A 21,049-nucleotide genomic window follows, 5' to 3' on the forward strand; every position below is an offset into this window, starting at 1 on the left:
TGAGTGTGTTGTATCGCATTGCATTTAGTGGATTGCAGTGTGTCAAAGCACATTGGCTTGTGTTTATCAGGAATTCCCTCTGAGCTGCTGCGGTGAGCTCAGTCTGCCCCTCCTCCTCCTCCTCCTCCCCCGCCCACCCGAGCTTTGCTGCCTCCCGGGCTTGGACAGGGGGCAGACAGCAGAGAATTAGGTATTTGTTGCAGTTTTATATAGTGCAATCTTGGCCCAAGGGCATCACAGCACTTTCCGAAAGCACCAGATGACACTGAAGGCAGTAGAGCACCCACAGGGTGGACCGCAGTCCGACTGGGACCCCTACTGCCCGGTGTTTCCACCTTCTGCTGCAGCCCGAGGGGTCCCATCGAGAAGTCCCCCCTACAATCAACCTCTGTGTAGAGCCACAGTCCCCGAGGCGCAGCCGAAGCCCTGCCCCATGGGGCTCCTGCCACTGCTGGTTATATTGGCCGTACAAGACCCTGAAGTGTCTTAGTCACCAATGAGGCAGCATCCTAGCAGCTTGCATTACAGCATAAGAATGACTTCTACAACAGACTAAATAGTGACGTGTGTCCCCAATTATGATCAAACTAAGTAAATTTTACACAGGGCGTGATTGGTGGAAGTAGTAGTAGTAGTAGTAGTAAGTATTTTATTTGTTGATTAATTAAAATCATTACAAACAAGAATAGATAAAAGCAACCTACATAAACAAACATATACTATGCACAGACTTATAATCATATTAAAATGATCATCTAAAATTGCATTAATACAGTCAATTCCATAATAATGTTTAAGCGTTTACACACTGATTAAAATACAGGTATTAACTAGAGTACAATATATTAGCAGCAATCACTGTTATAGCAGCATTTAACTTAAAGTGACAGTGTTAGCAGTAGGAAATACTAGTATAATACATTTTTTGCTGTTTTCCATTTGCTAGCTATAGTAAAGTGCAATGTGCATAACTATAGTAAATGAAACTAATAGACCCTTCAACTGGCATACATTTTGATTTAAACAGTTCCTAAAATACGTTTCTTTTTTTTACTTTGGATCACAATAAACAGTTATTTACTTGTTCTTCGTCTTTGAGTTTCTTCTCAACAATAATAATTAACTTAACAAAGTGGTAGGTAAGTTTTATATTGGCCCCACTCAAACAGGTAATAATTGCTTGCCTGCATGTTCTAATTCCTAATTCATTAAAAATAGGTTTTAGGATCAACTTCCGAGCCTCTGCCACAGCTGGACATAAGGTTACGATGTGTGTTAGTGTTTCCTCCCTTTGACTACAAAGCCTGCAGATGCTCGATGCCCATTGATTTTCCCATTTTGGTATACCATCCTTTGTCGGATGTCTTCCCAGCCTTAAATACATAAATGTATTCTTAAGTCTAGGTTTTAAATGATAAGACAAGTAATCGGTGGAAAAAATCAGTAATCTAAGGGGGAGCCGACGGGCAGCAGGCAGGGAGGGGACCCACAGACGCCCACCAGCACCACTGCAATCCACGGTTACTCACACTGCTGCACAGCGGCGGGGAGAGCAGCCCTGCTCTGGGTAATGTGAGCTTCAGGGAAACTAATCCTGAGGCGAGGGGGAGTGGCTGCGTGTGATCTTCGGTAGTCCGCAGCCTGATCTACACACTCACAACCACTGCCGCGTCCTGCTCATATTTACACACACAGGGCAGGGCGGCAGGAGTCGAAGTCTGGGTTCATACAGAGAGCAGGCTGCACCGCCGGCTGGGAGCTCTCAGCCAGCAGGCAGCTCGGATCTAAAAGGGCACAGGCACAAACTTTCCTCTGAATTATACCTTTATTTTGGTAGCTGATCGACCCAACCCCCTCCCCTATCTGGATCGGAATCTGTTACTTGCGTGTTACACAAAGATCTCTGCAGTGCGCATTGGCCCACTATACTATAGTAACAGTATTTGATCCAGGTAACTGTTGATGCATTAAAATTGCCCTGAATTCAATGACAGAACACACTCTGATACAAATAGTCTATTTAGTTATTTGTTTTTTAAAGTTTAAAATAGCGTTAGCTCGACCCCAAGGTATCCGAGCGCTTTGCATGAGCACTAGCTGCATTACAGACGGCACATTCATTTTACTAGGCGCGGGGAGATGGTGATTTGCCCATAATCACAGGATGTTGTGAGTCCCTGCCGAAACTCGAAGCTGGTTTCCCCAGCTTCGAGGTCACCGCTCTAGCCTTAGGTAAACGGGTGGTTACACGGGTCCCACCGAGAGCGCACAGTTCACCTCTCTGCATCTCTCAGGAGCTGCTGCACTCGTCTTATGTCCCACACACAAACCAGCCTCGACACCCCATCATCATGTTCTGCACCTGAGTTTGTAAGGCAGCATTTAGTGCCAAGAAGTACAGCGACATACACATCCAACCTTCTTCATGGCAGTCCAATATGTAAGCAGAAGGACGAACCACTGCAACAGTTAGAACACAATTTTAAAACCAGATGACCCAAACCTCAAAGTTATTTAGTATGACAAAAACCTGTGATCCGCAAATTCGACGTGGTTGTCTGCAGCGGGTGCATTGATCCACGGAGTTGCTTTATCAGCCTTGTTATCATATGCAGCTTTATATATCGCGGACTGTACCGAGAGGTGTTAGAGCGCTTACAGTGGTATTCTGATTCAGAAAAGGGGGTGGTGATGAACAGAGTGTCTGAATTAAGCAGACCACTCTTACCCAGTCCAAAGATCAGGGCTTGATCCATCACCGTTTTTTAGCTCACTGCACCATCCCAGCTCAGAACTTGGCTATATGCAAATTAGTCTGACCCTGGCCCAGTGCATCATGGGAACAGGGCAGACCAAACTACCAAGCCAATTCTTATACTGGGAAGGAAACAAGCTACCGGGGACCGGTTTCTGGCATTTCAGCCGTCTTCGGCCCGGCTTGCTTGAATCCTGATGGTGCAATGAGCTAGGGACTCACATCTGAGTATACCCTTCCACGCTTATGGTGGACAAAAATGATTCAGAAAAGGGGGTGGTGATGAACAGAGTGTCTGAATTAAGCAGACCACTCTTACCCAGTCCAAAGATCAGGGCTTGATCCATCACCGTTTTTTAGCTCACTGCACCATCCCAGCTCAGAACTTGGCTATATGCAAATTAGTCTGACCCTGGCCCAGTGCATCATGGGAACAGGGCAGACCAAACTACCAAGCCAATTCTTATACTGGGAAGGAAACAAGCTACCGGGGACCGATTTCTGGCATTTCAGCCGTCTTCGGCCCGGCTTGCTTGAATCCTGATGGTGCAATGAGCTAGGGACTCACATCTGAGTACACCCTTCCACGCTTATGGTGGACAAAAATGATTCAGAAAAGGGGGTGGTGATGAACAGAGTGTCTGAATTAAGCAGACCACTCTTACCCAGTCCAAAGATCAGGGCTTCATCCATCACCGTTTTTTAGCTCACTGCACCATCCCAGCTCAGAACTTGGCTATATGCAAATTAGTCTGACCCTGGCCCAGTGCATCATGGGAACAGGGCAGACCAAACTACCAAGCCAATTCTTATACTGGGAAGGAAACAAGCTACCGGGGACCGGTTTCTGGCATTTCAGCCGTCTTCGGCCCGGCTTGCTTGAATCCTGATGGTGCAATGAGCTAGGGACTCACATCTGAGTATACCCTTCCACGCTTATGGTGGACAAAAATGATTCAGAAAAGGGGGTGGTGATGAACAGAGTGTCTGAATTAAGCAGACCACTCTTACCCAGTCCAAAGATCAGGGCTTGATCCCTCACCGTTTTTTAGCTCACTGCACCATCCCAGCTCAGAACTTGGCTATATGCAAATTAGTCTGACCCTGGCCCAGTGCATCATGGGAACAGGGCAGACCAAACTACCAAGCCAATTCTTATACTGGGAAGGAAACAAGCTACCGGGGACCGGTTTCTGGCATTTCAGCCGTCTTCGGCCCGGCTTGCTTGAATCCTGATGGTGCAATGAGCTAGGGACTCACATCTGAGTATACCCTTCCACGCTTATGGTGGACAAAAATGATTCAGAAAAGGGGGTGGTGATGAACAGAGTGTCTGAATTAAGCAGACCACTCTTACCCAGTCCAAAGATCAGGGCTTGATCCATCACCGTTTTTTAGCTCACTGCACCATCCCAGCTCAGAACTTGGCTATATGCAAATTAGTCTGACCCTGGCCCAGTGCATCATGGGAACAGGGCAGACCAAACTACCAAGCCAATTCTTATACTGGGAAGGAAACAAGCTACCGGGGACCGGTTTCTGGCATTTCAGCCGTCTTCGGCCCGGCTTGCTTGAATCCTGATGGTGCAATGAGCTAGGGACTCACATCTGAGTATACCCTTCCACGCTTATGGTGGACAAAAATGATTCAGAAAAGGGGGTGGTGATGAACAGAGTGTCTGAATTAAGCAGACCACTCTTACCCAGTCCAAAGATCAGGGCTTGATCCATCACCGTTTTTTAGCTCACTGCACCATCCCAGCTCAGAACTTGGCTATATGCAAATTAGTCTGACCCTGGCCCAGTGCATCATGGGAACAGGGCAGACCAAACTACCAAGCCAATTCTTATACTGGGAAGGAAACAAGCTACCGGGGACCGGTTTCTGGCATTTCAGCCGTCTTCGGCCCAGCTTGCTTGAATCCTGATGGTGCAATGAGCTAGGGACTCACATCTGAGTATACCCTTCCACGCTTATGGTGGACAAAAATGATTCAGAAAAGGGGGTGGTGATGAACAGAGTGTCTGAATTAAGCAGACCACTCTTACCCAGTCCAAAGATCAGGGCTTGATCCATCACCGTTTTTTAGCTCACTGCACCATCCCAGCTCAGAACTTGGCTATATGCAAATAAGTCTGACCCTGGCCCAGTGCATCATGGGAACAGGGCAGACCAAACTACCAAGCCAATTCTTATACTGGGAAGGAAACAAGCTACCGGGGACCGGTTTCTGGCATTTCAGCCGTCTTCGGCCCGGCTTGCTTGAATCCTGATGGTGCAATGAGCTAGGGACTCACATCTGAGTATACCCTTCCACGCTTATGGTGGACAAAAATGATTCAGAAAAGGGGGTGGTGATGAACAGAGTGTCTGAATTAAGCAGACCACTCTTACCCAGTCCAAAGATCAGGGCTTGATCCCTCACCGTTTTTTAGCTCACTGCACCATCCCAGCTCAGAACTTGGCTATATGCAAATTAGTCTGACCCTGGCCCAGTGCATCATGGAAACAGGGCAGACCAAACTACCAAGCCAATTCTTATACTGGGAAGGAAACAAGCTACCGGGGACCGGTTTCTGGCATTTCAGCCGTCTTCGGCCCGGCTTGCTTGAATCCTGATGGTGCAATGAGCTAGGGACTCACATCTGAGTATACCCTTCCACGCTTATGGTGGACAAAAATGATTCAGAAAAGGGGGTGGTGATGAACAGAGTGTCTGAATTAAGCAGACCACTCTTACCCAGTCCAAAGATCAGGGCTTGATCCATCACCGTTTTTTAGCTCACTGCACCATCCCAGCTCAGAACTTGGCTATATGCAAATTAGTCTGACCCTGGCCCAGTGCATCATGGGAACAGGGCAGACCAAACTACCAAGCCAATTCTTATACTGGGAAGGAAACAAGCTACCGGGGACCGGTTTCTGGCATTTCAGCCGTCTTCGGCCCGGCTTGCTTGAATCCTGATGGTGCAATGAGCTAGGGACTCACATCTGAGTATACCCTTCCACGCTTATGGTGGACAAAAATGATTCAGAAAAGGGGGTGGTGATGAACAGAGTGTCTGAATTAAGCAGACCACTCTTACCCAGTCCAAAGATCAGGGTTTGATCCATCACCGTTTTTTAGCTCACTGCACCATCCCAGCTCAGAACTTGGCTATATGCAAATTAGTCTGACCCTGGCCCAGTGCATCATGGGAACAGGGCAGACCAAACTACCAAGCCAATTCTTATACTGGGAAGGAAACAAGCTACCGGGGACCGGTTTCTGGCATTTCAGCCGTCTTCGGCCCGGCTTGCTTGAATCCTGATGGTGCAATGAGCTAGGGACTCACATCTGAGTATACCCTTCCACGCTTATGGTGGACAAAAATGATTCAGAAAAGGGGGGGTGATGAACAGAGTGTCTGAATTAAGCAGACCACTCTTACCCAGTCCAAAGATCAGGGCTTGATCCATCACCGTTTTTTAGCTCACTGCACCATCCCAGCTCAGAACTTGGCTATATGCAAATTTGTCTGACCTTGGCCCAGTGCATCATGGGAACAGGGCAGACCAAACTACCAAGCCAATTCTTATACTGGGAAGGAAACAAGCTACCGGGGACCGGTTTCTGGCATTTCAGCCGTCTTCGGCCCGGCTTGCTTGAATCCTGATGGTGCACCATCAGGATTCAAGCAAGCCGGGCCGAAGAAGGCTGAAATGCTAGAAACCGGTCCCCGGTAGCTTGTCTCCTTTCTGGTGAAGAATTGGCTTGGTAGTTTAGTCTGCCCTGTTCCCATGATGCACTGGGCCAGGGACAGACTGATTTGCATATAGCCAGGTTCTGAGCTGGGATGGTGCAGTGAGATAAATAACGGTGATGGATCAAGCCCTGATCTTTGGACTGGGTAAGAGTGGTCTGCTTAATTCAGACACTCTGTTCATCACCACCCCCTGTTCTGAAACGTTTTTGGCCACTATAGGTGTGGCAGGGTATACTCAGACATGAGTCCCTTTCTCACTGCACCATCAGGATTCAAGCAAGCCAGGCCGAAGAAGGCTGAAATGCCAGAAACCGGTCCCCGGTAGCTTGTCTCCTTTCTGGTGAAGAATTGGCTTGGTAGTTTAGTCTGCCCTGTTCCCATGATGCACTGGGCCAGGGACAGACTGATTTGCATATAGCCAGGTTCTGAGCTGGGATGGTGCAGTGAGATAAATAACGGTGATGGATCAAGCCCTGATCTTTGGACTGGGTAAGAGTGGTCTGCTTAATTCAGACACTCTGTTCATCACCACCCCCTTTTCTGAAACGTACAGTGGTATTCTAGCGTTACATAAGGCACATAGATTAACTGATGCGTAGCTGATTAACGAACACAATAGTATCAAGGTAGACCCAAAGGTCACAAAGAACAGATGATATTGCAGGCATTTCCACTTGTTCGAGGGCATTAAGTGACAAGTACAACATTTTATTTATTTATTTTTGTAAAGCGCAGACTTTACCCGAAGGTGTCAGAGCGCTGTACAATACAACTGCATTTTTCACATACATTGCATAGTCAGCAATATTGAATGATAGACTGTTGCGAAAAAGAACAGGAGTCGGATGAATGTAGAAGATGTACATTTATTATAAGAATAGAAAAGGAAAGGGCCACAGGGGACAACTGGGGAATGGACTGACCAGGTCAAAAGGGTAGCGGCATCCCGTGCTCTCCACACCACTGGAGTCAAGCTATCCTGGCTGATGACGGATGATAACCAGAAAGCGGTCCTAGGATGCTTGATTCCGGTCCAGGGAAGACATGGCTTGGCAGTTCGGGCTGGACTGTTCTCATGAGGCACAGGGTCAAGGCAGATTTGCATATGGTCATGTCTGAACTGGGTTGGTGTGAGCAAAAAACAATGGATTAGGCCCATATCTCTGTACTGGGGTGAATGTAAGACATTGTTCTGCATTCTGTCTATCAACTGTTGTTTTTGCATTTGTCACACTTATAGTCACCGAACATTCGGAGGTGACTCGTAGAGACGTACTGCATAGGACAACAATAGAAACAAGCATTTGCAATGCAATAGGTCTCGCATTTGCGAGAGTTTGAGCTATTGGCATTGAAGCAGAGACTCTAAGTACAAAGTAGGTGTTTACGCACTGCTTGCAGGTTTTCAAAACATAAATAAAAAGCATTGTCATATACAATGCCAATAGCTCAAACTCTTGTAAATGCGAGACCTATTGCATTGTAAATGCTTGTTTCTCTTTGTAGCACACATACACCTAAACAGTATGCTGTGTGATTGAGTGATTGGACTGACCATTTTTTCTTTTGTGTAATTGTTTCAAAATAGTAAACAAGTGGGCACAAAGGATTTGGCCGGACTGTGCTAACCAACAGCTGGCCTTGGGCAAAGATAAGAATATCTTCCCCACTCCAATCCTGCAGAGAATATGAATTTGAGAAACTTCCTACTAATGCCAGATCTTTGATGTGTGAGTAGATGATTAATTGGAGGGTGATCTTGCCCGTTTTTGCCCTCTATTGCTCCTTATTGAAAGTACCCACTATCCAAAGACAAACCCAAGGATAAAAACTCTGAACAGTTTCTTGGCTTCTGTGATTGCATCACCTCAAGCACTTGGATATACAACATGCACACTAGAACAATTATATAAACATAAAACAACATTGGGACATTTGAATAAAATCAATTTAAATGTGGATGAAGATGCCCCATGGATGAGGGTGGAAGCAAGGGTTTTTTGTTGTGAGCTTGGCACATGGCACAATATTTTCTATAATATTGGCAATAGAAGAGAAGAAGGGGGCAAAACAATGAGTATCTGCAGCATGAATCATGCAGGTACACAGTTAGATATCTGCAGCTCATCCCATGGTGGGGGTAGGGTACAAGAGAGCAAATGGTAGGAGTAGTGTTCACATAAAGGGAGGCGGAAGAGTTCTCTCATGTCTCTGCACTGATCCCTTTGCGTTTGGAGATCCAAAGTCACAGCCTTTTGGGGCTCGCAGAGGTTTTGAGGCTTCTAGATTAGTGCACCTCTTTCATTCACACATTCATCCTCTGTGGTTTATGCTAAGGGTTTTAGGAACTCCCTGCCCTCTCTTCACTGCCCCCTTCTAGAGCCTCCTACCCTAAACTGTGGGATAAACTCAAAAACACACACACAAACACACATATACATACACATATACATACACACTTCTAGCTCCAGCTATCCTGGAAATCACTCCATGTCTGCCCAAAAGCAGTTTATTCCCTCATCACCTGTACAGATTACAATGTCGGTACCAGTTTTTATAAAGCCAATAAACACAATCGGACGTCACTTTACATAAATGACAGTGCGTGCTAGCTTTCTGTGACCTGCTCAGCAGGTAAAGAAAGCATCGGGGCATTCTCCACCATGGTCCCCCGAAGAATCCTACTTCTTCCATCTCTGGCTCTTGGGAGTGTCATATGGGATCTGGTCCAGCTCTGCTGCCTGCGTCGAATCCAGCACAGGCACTTCTCTACCAGTGCACCAGGACTGTGCAAATACATCTGTGCACCTGCTGATTGCAGTCTGAAAGGTTTTATATTAACAAAAGAAAAATGATCTGTGGGTCACAGATTCAGCTTCTCCTGGGGTCCCAAGCAAACCAATTGGATCAAACATCATAAGCAAAAGTAAGGCACAGACATATAGCATCTTGCATAAAGGATGCACGTGTCCGGCTCTGAGATCATGAGGAAGGAAGAATACCACATTCAAGTGCAACGATAATGTATTTTTTTCTTCTGGGCAAGCTAATCAACACCTTTCACATATTGGGAGCCAAAATGTGAGTCTTGAAATATCATAGAAATGACCTTCCTTTAGGTATGAATAATAAGACCCCGAAAACATGGCTGCAGCAGCCAACCATGCGACAGTAGTAACTTGCAGTTCACACCTTCTCAAGAAGGTGAACAGTTACTCGATTTCCATAGAGGGGTCATTCCCCTTCCACCCTCAGATCACTCCACCCTTCAATCTAAGGTGTTTACTTAGTCACTACAATGGTGATCACTCCCACAGCCCTCAATCCATGGATGATCACTCCCTCCTTCTTCTAAGGTGAGCACTCCATCACTCTATAGGTGACAACTCCCACGTCCCTCAATCCATGGAAGATCACTCCCTCTCTCCTTCTTCTAAGATGAGCACTCTCTCACTCTATGGGTGACAACTCCCACGTTCCTCGATCCATGGAAGAACACTCCCACTCAGAGGGAGTGATCTTCCCTGGATTGAGGGACGTGGGAGACCCTCTCTCCTTCTTCTAAAATGAGCACTCTCTAGGTGACAACTCCCACGTCCCTCAATCCATGGAAGATCACTCCCTCTCTCCTTCTTCTAAGATGAGCACTCCCTCACTCTATGGGTGACCACTCCCACGTCCCTCAATCCATGGAAGAACACTCCCACTCAGAGGGAGTGATCTTCCCTGGATTGAGGGACGTGGGAGACCCTCTCTCCTTCTTCTAAGATGAGCACTCTCTCACTCTCTAGGTGACAACTCCCACGTCCCTCAATCCATGGAAGATCACTCCCTCTCTCCTTCTTCTAAGATGAGCACTCCCTCACTCTATGGGTGACCACTCCCACGTCCCTCAATCCATGGAAGAACACTCCCACTCAGAGGGAGTGATCTTTCCTGGATTGAGGGACGTGGGAGACCCTCTCTCCTTCTTCTAAGATGAGCACTCTCTAGGTGACAACTCCCACGTCCCTCAATCCATGGAAGAACACTCCCACTCAGAGGGAGTGATCTTCCCTGGATTGAGGGACGTGGGAGACCCTCTCTCCTTCTTCTAAAATGAGCACTCTCTCACTCTCTAGGTGACAACTCCCACGTCCCTCAATCCATGGAAGAACACTCCCACTCAGAGGGAGTGATCTTCCCTGGATTGAGGGAGTGAGAGACCCTCTCTCCTTCTTCTAAGATGAGCACTCTCTAGGTGACAACTCCCACGTCCCTCAATCCATGGAAGAACACTCCCACTCAGCAGGAGTGATCTTCCCTGGATTGAGGGACGTGGGAGACCCTCTCTCCTTCTTCTAAAATGAGCACTCTCTCACTCTATGGGTGACAACTCCCACGTCCCTCAATCCATGGAAGAACACTCCCACTCAGAGGGAGTGATCTTCCCTGGATTGAGGGAGTGAGAGACCCTCTCTCCTTCTAAAATGAGCACTCTCTCACTCTATCTGTGATCACTCCCACATTGTCTTTTAGCTGAAATGCACCAACGAACCTCAGTACATAGATTGTTGCTCCCTCGCCCCTCAAAGGTGATCACTTCCACCTCCTCTCAAAGGTCACCACTCGCACCTCCTCTCTTAGGCGAGGACGCCCTCCCCCATAAGATGATCACTCCCTTCCCCGCTCTTAGGTGAATGGTCACTCCCTCTCTCCATAGGTGATCACAGTCTCAGTCCTTAACCCTAGGGTGATCCCTCCCTCCCTCCTCCTCCTCTTTTATGTGAGCGCTCCCTCGCCCCCCACCCCTCTCTCCTTTTCTATCAGGTAGTCACTCAGACCCCCTCTGTATTCGGCATTCCCTCCATTTCAGGTTACTTTACCTTTGCTCTCCTAATTTCTGTCTCTTTAACGTCCCCTCTCCCCTGTAATGTTACATATATGCCCCCCACACGCACATTTTCGTAGTTTATTCTCACTCCTTCCCTTTATGGGGTCTTCGCTGGCTCTTAAGCTACTTCTTTCACGTTCTTTCCATGGTCACCTTTCCCTTTCATGTGGCACCTCTCTCCGCCACTTCTTGTGAGGGTCCCTCTCGGTGCTCAGCTGTCCTTCCCTCTCCATGGACGTTATTTTCTCCTTTTCACAAACGTGACCGAGTCCCCTTTGCCCTCTCCTACTCACTTGTTCTACTTTCTTCGCCCTCTTTCTGGATGAACCTTTTCAGCCACTTCTTTCTCCTCCGGGTACTCCTTCAAGGGGGTGTGGGGGGGTGGGGGCTGCTGGTCCTTCGCTCCCTCAAGTAACCGCTCCTCACCCAAACCTCACTCCTCCAGAGAAGGATGCCGCTTATAGTCCCTCTCTCTTGCGTGACTCTTTTCGGGCTCCTTCGTCCTTTCATGTTACGCCCCCCTCATCCCAGGTTCATTCTTGCTGCCCCCTGGCCCCCTCCCCCGGTCTCGGAAAGCCCTCGGGCCGAGAGAGGATGGATGGGGAGCCAGAGGAGGAGGGGGCAGTGTGGGAGGAGGGACGAGACGTCACCGGGCGCTGCTGGTGAGAGAGAGGAGGAGGAAGAGGAGAGCCCGGCGCAGTCCGAACAACTCTTCCCAGGCCCGGACCCAGCCCGCCCGGGGGAGAGCGCGGGGACGCCGGGCCATGCCGGGGGCAGCCCCCACCGCACACCATGGAGACGGAGCCCCCCCAGCCAGGTACGGGGGGAAGGGGGTGGTGATACCTCAAGGGAGAAAAAATGGAGTATAACTTGGGTGGGTGGGAGCTGAGGCTCACCCAGCTACATTCAGGTTGGGGGGTGAATTTGAGGAGGGGGGCTAGTGAAACAACCGAGCGGCAGAGGAATGTTACTCGGGTATCGTGCAGGGGGAACAAGTGGAGCTTCTTCAAGGGGGCATCCACCGATATACATCTTTCTTAACTGCCTCCCTGCCCGCGCTCCTCGAAGTTTTAAAATTTATTTTTATACGCTATTGAACTCCCGCCCCCTGCTTCTCCTCCTCTGAAATATTGCTCGTCTTTGCACCCCCATTATTCCATGCCCCCATGGACAACCCATAATAGACCCCGCCCCCAGCAAAGGAGACCTCAGCGCGTGAGTGCCTCCGCGGGACCCTAAAACCCGACTCGTCTTCCGAGTGCAGAAGTTTTGAGGGAAGTTGTGAAAGTGCGTTGTGTAGCGAGGAGAGACCGCAAGAGACCTCTAGAGGGGGTGAAGAGACCCTCACGCGGGCAGACCGACCAGCACTCGCCCCAGAGCCTCGGGGAGATGAATGTTATTGGGGCCGTTATTGTGGTGGGCTGGGTAGATGCCTGTCGCGGTGTGAGGGGGTGCTCAGGCTGGCCATAACTGCAGTCTCATGGTGCGTGAGAGCGACCATTGGATGATGACGGGGATGATTTTCAAGTGCTTAATTTGTGCTGGTGGACACTCCCACTCAGAGCCTAGCACCGGCACTTAATTGTCAACACCGGCGCCTGTCTGCCGTAATGTGGCGCTGTCTCAGATCACCACAACAACACTCCATTATTAATTCAATGTACATTAAAAATGACTATTACCGGTCGCCCAAGCCATCCTTATAGCTTTGGGGACCTGGAATAGTCGGCATTGTCACACTTGTAGGAGGGTGATGGTTGGTAGCTGTGTTGTTCCTATTTCTACCAGCATGGCAGTCTACAAGCTGCAGTGGCCTCCTGACAAGAACCCTGACACTTATGTTTTTACAAATTAGGCACTGTGACCGTCTTGCCGGAAGGAATGTGAGGCGAGTGGTTGTCGGGATGAGACGGTGGCCGTGGGGTTTGGAAGATCCCATGTTAGGACGCGAGAGGACGGTCCTAGAGCTGGGTGTGTTGTATTTTAAACGTGCGTGATGCTTGCTGTTCCAGTCACAGTTTGTGGGCGATTTTACGTCACTCCTTGTAGCCCAGGGCGGGTTGGTAGTGTTACTTCTAAGCGCTGCAGTTCATCGTTTCTTATAGAACATTATTGGATCTCTCGCACTTGTTGGTTGCACGCAGCTTCTGATCTAGCGGAAGCTAGTTAATTGTTGCAGAGCCCTTGGTTATGTATCTGTTTGCATTCCTACTCGTGTCTCTATGGGTAACAGGATACACCATGTGTGGTTTGGGTGTCCTGATACACTGTGTTGTTGTATGGTAGGGAAAGCAAAAGACACACAATTGATGGACTGAATGCGGAACAAATCAAACAGTAAACAGTAAAATTTTATTGATCCAGACCTCAACTGAGATCAACAAGTACAGAATTAAAATAATTTTAGATACTCATAAAAATGCTTAGCTAAAACACTTTTGCATTTTAGACTCACTACAAGATGGTACAGTAGCAAAGTTCAACCACCTACTCAAACAGCATTAAATAGAATTTGATGAGTTAAAATCTTCGGATAGTGCTTAAACAGATTATGGCAAACATATTCATTAACTGGATAGTTACACAATGTAATTAAATCTTGAGCAGAGAAAGCGTTATACTTTAATTGAACAAATCAAAACATTCACCCCCAGTTAAGGGATATGGGTTAAATCCATCATTCTTTTGCTCACCACGCCACCCCAGTTTAGACCTGGCCATATGCAAATCAGTCTTGACCCTGTGCCTCATGGGAAGAGTCCAGTCGGAACTGCCAAGCCATGTCCTCCCTGGACTGGAAAAAAGCATCCTAGAACCGGTTTCGGGGTTTCACCCCTCATCAGCCAGGATAGCTTAAATCCAGTGACACAGTGATCCCGGGACCCACATCTGGGCATAACCGGTGCACTTAGGATGCAGGGTAAAGACTGATTTGCATGTGGCTGGGCTCAAACTGGAATGGCACGGGGAGCAAAAAAACAATGGATTTAGGCCCAGATCTCTGTACTGGGGTGAATGTATGACATTGTTCTGCATTCTGTCCATCAACTGTTGTTTTTGCATTTGTCACCCTGAGTGGGACGGGTATGCCCAGACGTGGGTCCCGTGCTCTCCATGCCACTGGAGTCAAGCTATTCTGGCTGATGAGGGGTGAAACCCCGAAGTCGGTCCTAGGATGCCTTCGACACAGTCTGTCATAGCACCCTTCTACAGCGCCTCAGAAACGTTGGAATCCAAGGAAAAGCACTGGAATGGATCACCTCGTTCCTCACCGGAAGAACCCAGAGAGTCCGCCTCCCACCATTTAAGTCAGAGACCTCTGAAGTCATCTGCGGCGTGCCACAAGGATCGTCACTCAGCCCCACCCTCTTCAACGTATACATGAGCCCCCTTGCGGCCATCGCTCGCCAACACAATCTCAACATCTCCTACGCTGACGACAGTCAACTGATCGTCTCACTCACCAAAGACCCTAACACAGCCAAAACCAACTTACACGAAGGAATGAAAGAAGTAGCCGAGTGGATGAAGCACAGCCGTCTGAAACTGAACTCAGACAAAACAGAAGTCCTCATCTTAGGCACCTCCCCCTCCGCCTGGGATGACTCTTGGTGGCCAGAGGCCCTTGGAAAAGCACCCATCCCGACGGACCACGCACGGAACCTGGGCGTCATCCTGGACTCCTCACTCTCGATGACCAGACAAGTCCACGCCGTTTCATCATCTTGCTTCAACATCCTTCGCATGCTCAAAAAAACATTTCGCTGGATCCCCACCGAAACTAGAAAAACGGTCACCCACGCACTGGTCACGAGCCGCCTGGACTACGGAAACACCCTATACGCCGGTACCACCGCAAAACTCCAGAAAAAACTCCAACGCATCCAGAACGCTTCAGCCAGGCTCATTCTAGACATCCCGCGTAAAGAACACATCTCCGGTCACCTGAAAAACCTCCACTGGCTCCCCGTAAATAAGAGGATTACTTTCCGCCTCCTAACCCACGCACACAAAGCACTTTACGAACTTGGACCCGAATGCCTCGACACTCGACTGTCCTTCTACACCCCCTCCCGTCAGCTACGATCCTCCAACCAAGCCCTTGCCACTGTACCCCGCATCAACAAAACCACCATGGGAGGTAGATCCTTCTCCTACCTGGCAGCTAAAACTTGGAACTCACTTCCCACTCACCTTCGCCTTACTCAGAACCACCTAGCATTCAGAAAGCAACTTAAAACTTGGATATTCGACAAGTAATTCCCCACCCTTCCTCAAGCGCCTTGAGACCCTATGGGTATGTAGCGCGCTATATAAATCTCTTGACTTGACTGACTTGACTTGACTTGTTTCCAGTCCAGGGAGGACTTGGCCAGGCAGTTCGGGCTGGACTGTTCCCATTGGGCGCAGGGTCAAGACTGATTTGCATATTGCTGGGTTCAAACTGGAATGGCATGGGGAGCAAAAAAACGATGGATGTAGGCCCAGATCTCTGTACTGGGGTAAATGTATGACATTGTTCTGCATTCTGCCCATCAATTGTTCTTTTTTGCAGTTGTATGGCAGGAGCTTGGTTACAGAACACACTTCTGTGTATTCCACGCACACAGGCTAAGCCAGTGAGTCTGCTAGAAAGAGCTCTGTACGGTTTCATTTGGAAGGCAAGTAGTGTTTAGGACAGGAGACATGGCTTGACATGGGTTCTGTTAGTAGGGTTGTGAACTAAGCCTACCGTAGAGAAAATGGATTCCTGTCTCCATCAGAGAGGATACCTGTTAAAATGGTACCTGAGAGTAGGAAACACAGAGAGCTGTTAGAATGTGAAAGTGAATCCATCAAATTGTGTTGTACCTATTGTGATGTCTTCTGCGATGGAATTTGAGATGAATATCTATCAAGTCTGAGAAAGATGCCATTTCATGATGTGGAATGGTGTCATGATGTGAGGTATGAGGGAATGCCAAATTGCATTATAAAAAAACACTTGTCATGTTGTGAGAAGAAGCCATATCACAGTTTGAGGATGTTGCCATGATAAAATAGATTTGAGTTGGATGGCTGTCCAGATATATTATGACGCTTGTATAAAATTGGATAACTGTTTCAGTGGGTGACTGCCCACTTCAAGGAATAATCACAACCCTTGAAGTTACTAAATTAGTGAGCTGAATCCTGTGGCAACTATGACGCAGCCGTCAAGTTTAATTTAGGGCAATGTGTAAAGTATTTTAAAGTAGCAAAAGTGCCAAAAAGCACTATGCCCCAGATAGTCTATGGTCGCGGTACACCGGGACCTAGGCACAATTTTGTGTTGACTTCGATGAAGGGTAGGTCAAATGCACCAACCAGGTTCGTCCTGGGCAAAGATTTTACCTTCTGACTTAAGCCCTGATTTAGATCTAGAGGGACAAAACAAAAGTAACGAATATCCCGCCTGCCAGCTTACAAGTGCCAAAGAATATAAAGCACTTGTACTCTGGCCCGCGTGATATCTGTCACATTTGTCACAGAATATCCGACCGGCCTATATCTAAATCATGCTCTTATTCTTCCAAGTCCTAATCAACCACAGGAGCACATTTCTAAAGCCTCTGAAGACATCAGCGAGGGGAACCTAGAGACTCGGAGGGTGTCCAGCAGAGGCCAACAGCAGGATCCAGTCTAGGAAGTGTCTGGCAATGCCATCTTTCTGCATAGCTCTAGCTAGTGAGGGGGTGGGGTTGACTCCTGGACTGTCCCTAACCAATGGTTAAAAGTTCCCAGAGGTAGCCCCACCCACTTTTGCAGCAGTTAGTTTGCCTTACTGCAAACCGGCCCAAAATGGCATGTGTTGGGGCATTTTTAAAATGGTAAGTCTTCAGCCTCCCTGAACTTGGCCTCTGCGTGTTTGGGGTGTGCTTGAGAGGTGTCCTATGGTGCCTAATGGTGTCCTTTCACATCAAACACTAAAATGTAGTTTGTAGCGGGGGCTGTATACACAATAAACTCAGAGACACAAGTCTGGTTGAAAAAAGCATGGTCCAGCAGCAACCAGACTGGGGAGAGACAGGAATTGTTTCGCCAGCCTTTTCTCTCCCTTTCAAGAGTGCCCCCAATGTTACATACACCTCAACAGATCTGTCAAGCAGGATTTAACTGTGTGGTATCACAGGATGCTCAATGCCCTGTTGTGAATATTCTATGAAGTTCAGAGAGTTCTCTCAGCTTATTATTGCTCCTGTGAGGCCATTCACACCTATTTCACACATATTCAAGGCTGAGCATTGACTGGGAGAGGGCAAAGGCTTATTCTAAATAGCCCTCTGACAGGTAAAGGGTTACTTTCTAGAAGTTACTTTTCCTTAGTGATTATTAAAAATTAAATTCCACCATTCTATTGTGGTTTAATAACTATTAAAAATAGTTGTTTTGTTTTGTTTCCAGCTGGTTGAATTCCTGAGAAACTATATTAGTATTTTAATCCCACTCAGGTTTTCTACATATGACAGCCAGGCCTGCCACAGTAAAAATTGTTTTTAAATCCTTGTCACTGGATGGACATGGTAACTTTAATTTTCTACTTGTCCCACTTTTAAATACCATGCAACCTGCCTTGTGGTATACAGAGCATGCATAGGGGTCACTAACTAATATTTAAAATGGTGGTTTTTACTCTGTCGAAAAGGGTTATTTTAACATATCACACTGCATCAGTTGGGCTACACAGGGTAGGCCTGTCGCCATGTTTGCACTGCCACTGTAGATACCCTCATGGGCAATAGTGCGCTTTTCAAATACACATAACACAGCAGGTGCTGCAGTCCACAAGTGGTATTTAACTTCCAGGCCTGAGTGCACTGTTTAAACCATATACTAGGGACTTATGAGCAAGTTAAATGTGCCAATCTGCAGTAAGTCAATGTAACCATGGTTACAGGGGAGCACAAGCAATTTACAACTGGTAAGCAGGTTTACCAACACAGATTTCCAAAGCCAACAGAAATATAGGGTCCAGCAAAGGGTGAAAAATCTATGTTGACCACACAAAAAAAGGTGAATTTCCTACACTGTTCATCACATTGGTGTGAGGTATATGATTGTGTCATGGTGTGAGGTGCTACCCACCATCCCAATGTAAAGACGATGCCCAGCACATAGTGCGATGACTTCCCAGTGATATGTGAGCGGTCCTCAAGATGTGAGTTTGCATTGATGTTAGAATGCCATCATGATGAGAGATGGATGCCTCTTCGATGTGAGAGGTAACCCATTTTAATGTGAGATGTTGTCCTTCGAGCTAGGAGGCAAGTTCACGTCCAAATGTGAAAAAGTCATCATGATCTTGGATGATGCAGTCATGTGCAAAGGGTATCATCACAATGTCTTGGATGTCTTGGAAGCAAGGACCTTTTCTACCTCTATCGAGCAAGAGGCATGCTTGTCATTGGATAGCTATGTTTTTTATGTTCCAACAATTAATTACATCTTCTCAGCTAAAACATGGTCAGGCTCGCCTTGGAGAGGCAGGGTACTGTACCGTGCACCAGTGTTCTTTGGAATATCACTTGTCCTAGGAGGAAGTTTGTGGTGATTTGATGAGGACGAGATTATGCTGTTGTTTGAAGGTGCTTGTGTTCATCGAAAGACGATTCCTGTGGTGAATTTAAATGGGGGATCATCTGATGATGTTGGATCTGGAACTGATGATGCTCATGGAGATCTGACGATGGCACCATGGCCATCTGACGAGGACTCTTATGTCCACGCCACAAGGTCTCCCATTGCAGAGACGCAGGATTACCATGTAGATCTAAAAATAAAATGGGCAGGGTCCTTTGAAGAACAAGCATGTGTCTATATGGGTGGAAGGTCAAGATGTAGCTTCAAGGGCAGTTAACTAGTGGGATAAATGTTTCCCTAGGTGGTGTTAGTTGGTAGCTCATTTGTATCCGGGGGAAACGAGCCACTGGCCTGCTGAGAAAATCTACCAACTTTGGTGTGAGCACTGCGCCATCAGGGAGGGCTCGAAGCCCATTCAATTCCGCTTGAAATTACTACTAGGCTCTCCAAAATAACCCTTCCTAGACTCTTCCCTCCTCGGCTCACTTCAAACATTATTTTACTATGATATCCCAAACAACCATTCCTAAATTCTTCCCTCATGTATTCCTCCTTTGATTCATCCCAAACCTCATTCTACTACTAAGATTTCCCTAACCCCTTTGAGACTCTTCCCTCCTCAATCTTTCCTTATTCTCGTCCCAACTCTAATTTTACTACTATGATCTCCCAAATAACACTTTCTAGACTCTTCCCTCTTCTATCCCTCCATTATCCTATTCAATCCAACTAACAGACGTACATGTCCACAGCTCAAATTAACTCCTATTTCCCTATACTAATTCTTTTTGGGTTCTGGAATAGCATGCTACTTGCCGAAAAGTGCTGAGGTAGTAAGCACTATATAAATATGATTACAAATATTCCTGCTGAGGAAGGAAGGCATGGGTGGTTAGCTGGGTTAGGCTCACGTGGGGGTCTCTAGACCCCTGTAGCATTGAGTTTTACATTCTAGTCGAGTGCACAGACGCAGCTATGTGCCCATGGAAAGATCACACCCTTGGATACCTCCAGTGACAACCTAGAATGTAAAAGGAAATGAACTTGAGTGTAATAGGGTGGTGGTATAAAAGTTTACAAATAAATGCTGCCGAGGGAAGGGGTTTGTGGGAGATGCAAGGAGAGAAGAGGCGTGGCAGAGAGGGGTTGGCGCAGTGCACTAAGCTATGATTTTAGGTCTGGTACTGTTTACACAGGAAGGCGAAAACCGTAGACGTTGAAATGATAGTTTTGCGTGGGGGATGATTGTTGCTTAAATGGAGGAAGGAGCCTCCACGCGTCACGGGGAGGGAGGGAAGGGGGGGGGGGGGGGGAGATGCAAGGAAGGCTGCAGCAGAGTCTGCAGTGCAACCACATCCACCTTTTTTTACTGGAAAAAAAGTGTCGCCACGAGCAAGGCCTGCAAACCCAGAATAACATCCTGTAAACGTATACGAAATTCAAAAGGAGAACGCCCCCTCTTCTGTGGAAATGAAGGAAGGGCGCGAGTTACTAATTTTTCACACAATGCTGGTTGGAAATACATCCCAGGCAGGATGCTGGCAGCGGGTGGGTGGAGGCGCGGGGGTGTCTTTGCTTGAGGTGCCTTATCCAGGCGGAGATAAGTCCTTCCTGGTCCCAGGGCTGTAGTTGTTTACCGGAAGTGTGGAAGAGCGGACCATCCTCCGCGGTACATAGCTCTTATGATCGTGATATTTTCTGCACACTAACATTGTATGTTGTTGGTATGAGTTTGTCTCACTAAGACTTTTGGCTAACCTGTAGCAAGTAGAGAAGTTCGTCTTTTAACTACTAACAAAATCCGGTCTCTATTGGGGACCCGGTAACGTGTTTATAGCCTTAAAGTTTAACTAGCAATTAAAGTATTCTTTACACAGTTTAATCGGTGGTAAATTTACAACCCTTTCACCTAATCCCATTCACAGGCCTGTCATACAACTGGTAACAAGTTAGAAATTGCTTTGGTTGCCTTCTCATACTGCATCATATTTTTTCAGATACTTTTACTTACAGTGAAAACATACTTTTGTATGTGCGGAGGAGGTGCTGAAAGTCACCTACACACAAGGAGGAGA

At 47.4% G+C, this 21,049-nt stretch overlaps 1 protein-coding gene across 2 annotated transcripts in view; it reads left to right on the forward strand.

Annotated features, from left to right (window-relative positions):
* Positions 1-12,039: 12,039 nt before the first annotated feature.
* The window catches only part of DENND2A (DENN domain containing 2A), a 370,372-nt gene continuing 361,362 nt past the window's right edge, over positions 12,040-21,049 (forward strand). For both annotated transcript variants that reach the window (XM_086953048.1, XM_086953046.1), the window contains exon 1: positions 12,040-12,192. The gene's annotated coding sequence lies outside the window, so the exon portion shown is untranslated. The remainder of the gene's footprint in view (positions 12,193-21,049) is intronic.

This window comes from Lissotriton vulgaris, chromosome 1_2 (genome assembly GCF_964263255.1).
Source record: "Lissotriton vulgaris chromosome 1_2, aLisVul1.2, whole genome shotgun sequence".
Lineage (NCBI taxonomy): Eukaryota > Metazoa > Chordata > Amphibia > Caudata > Salamandridae > Lissotriton > Lissotriton vulgaris.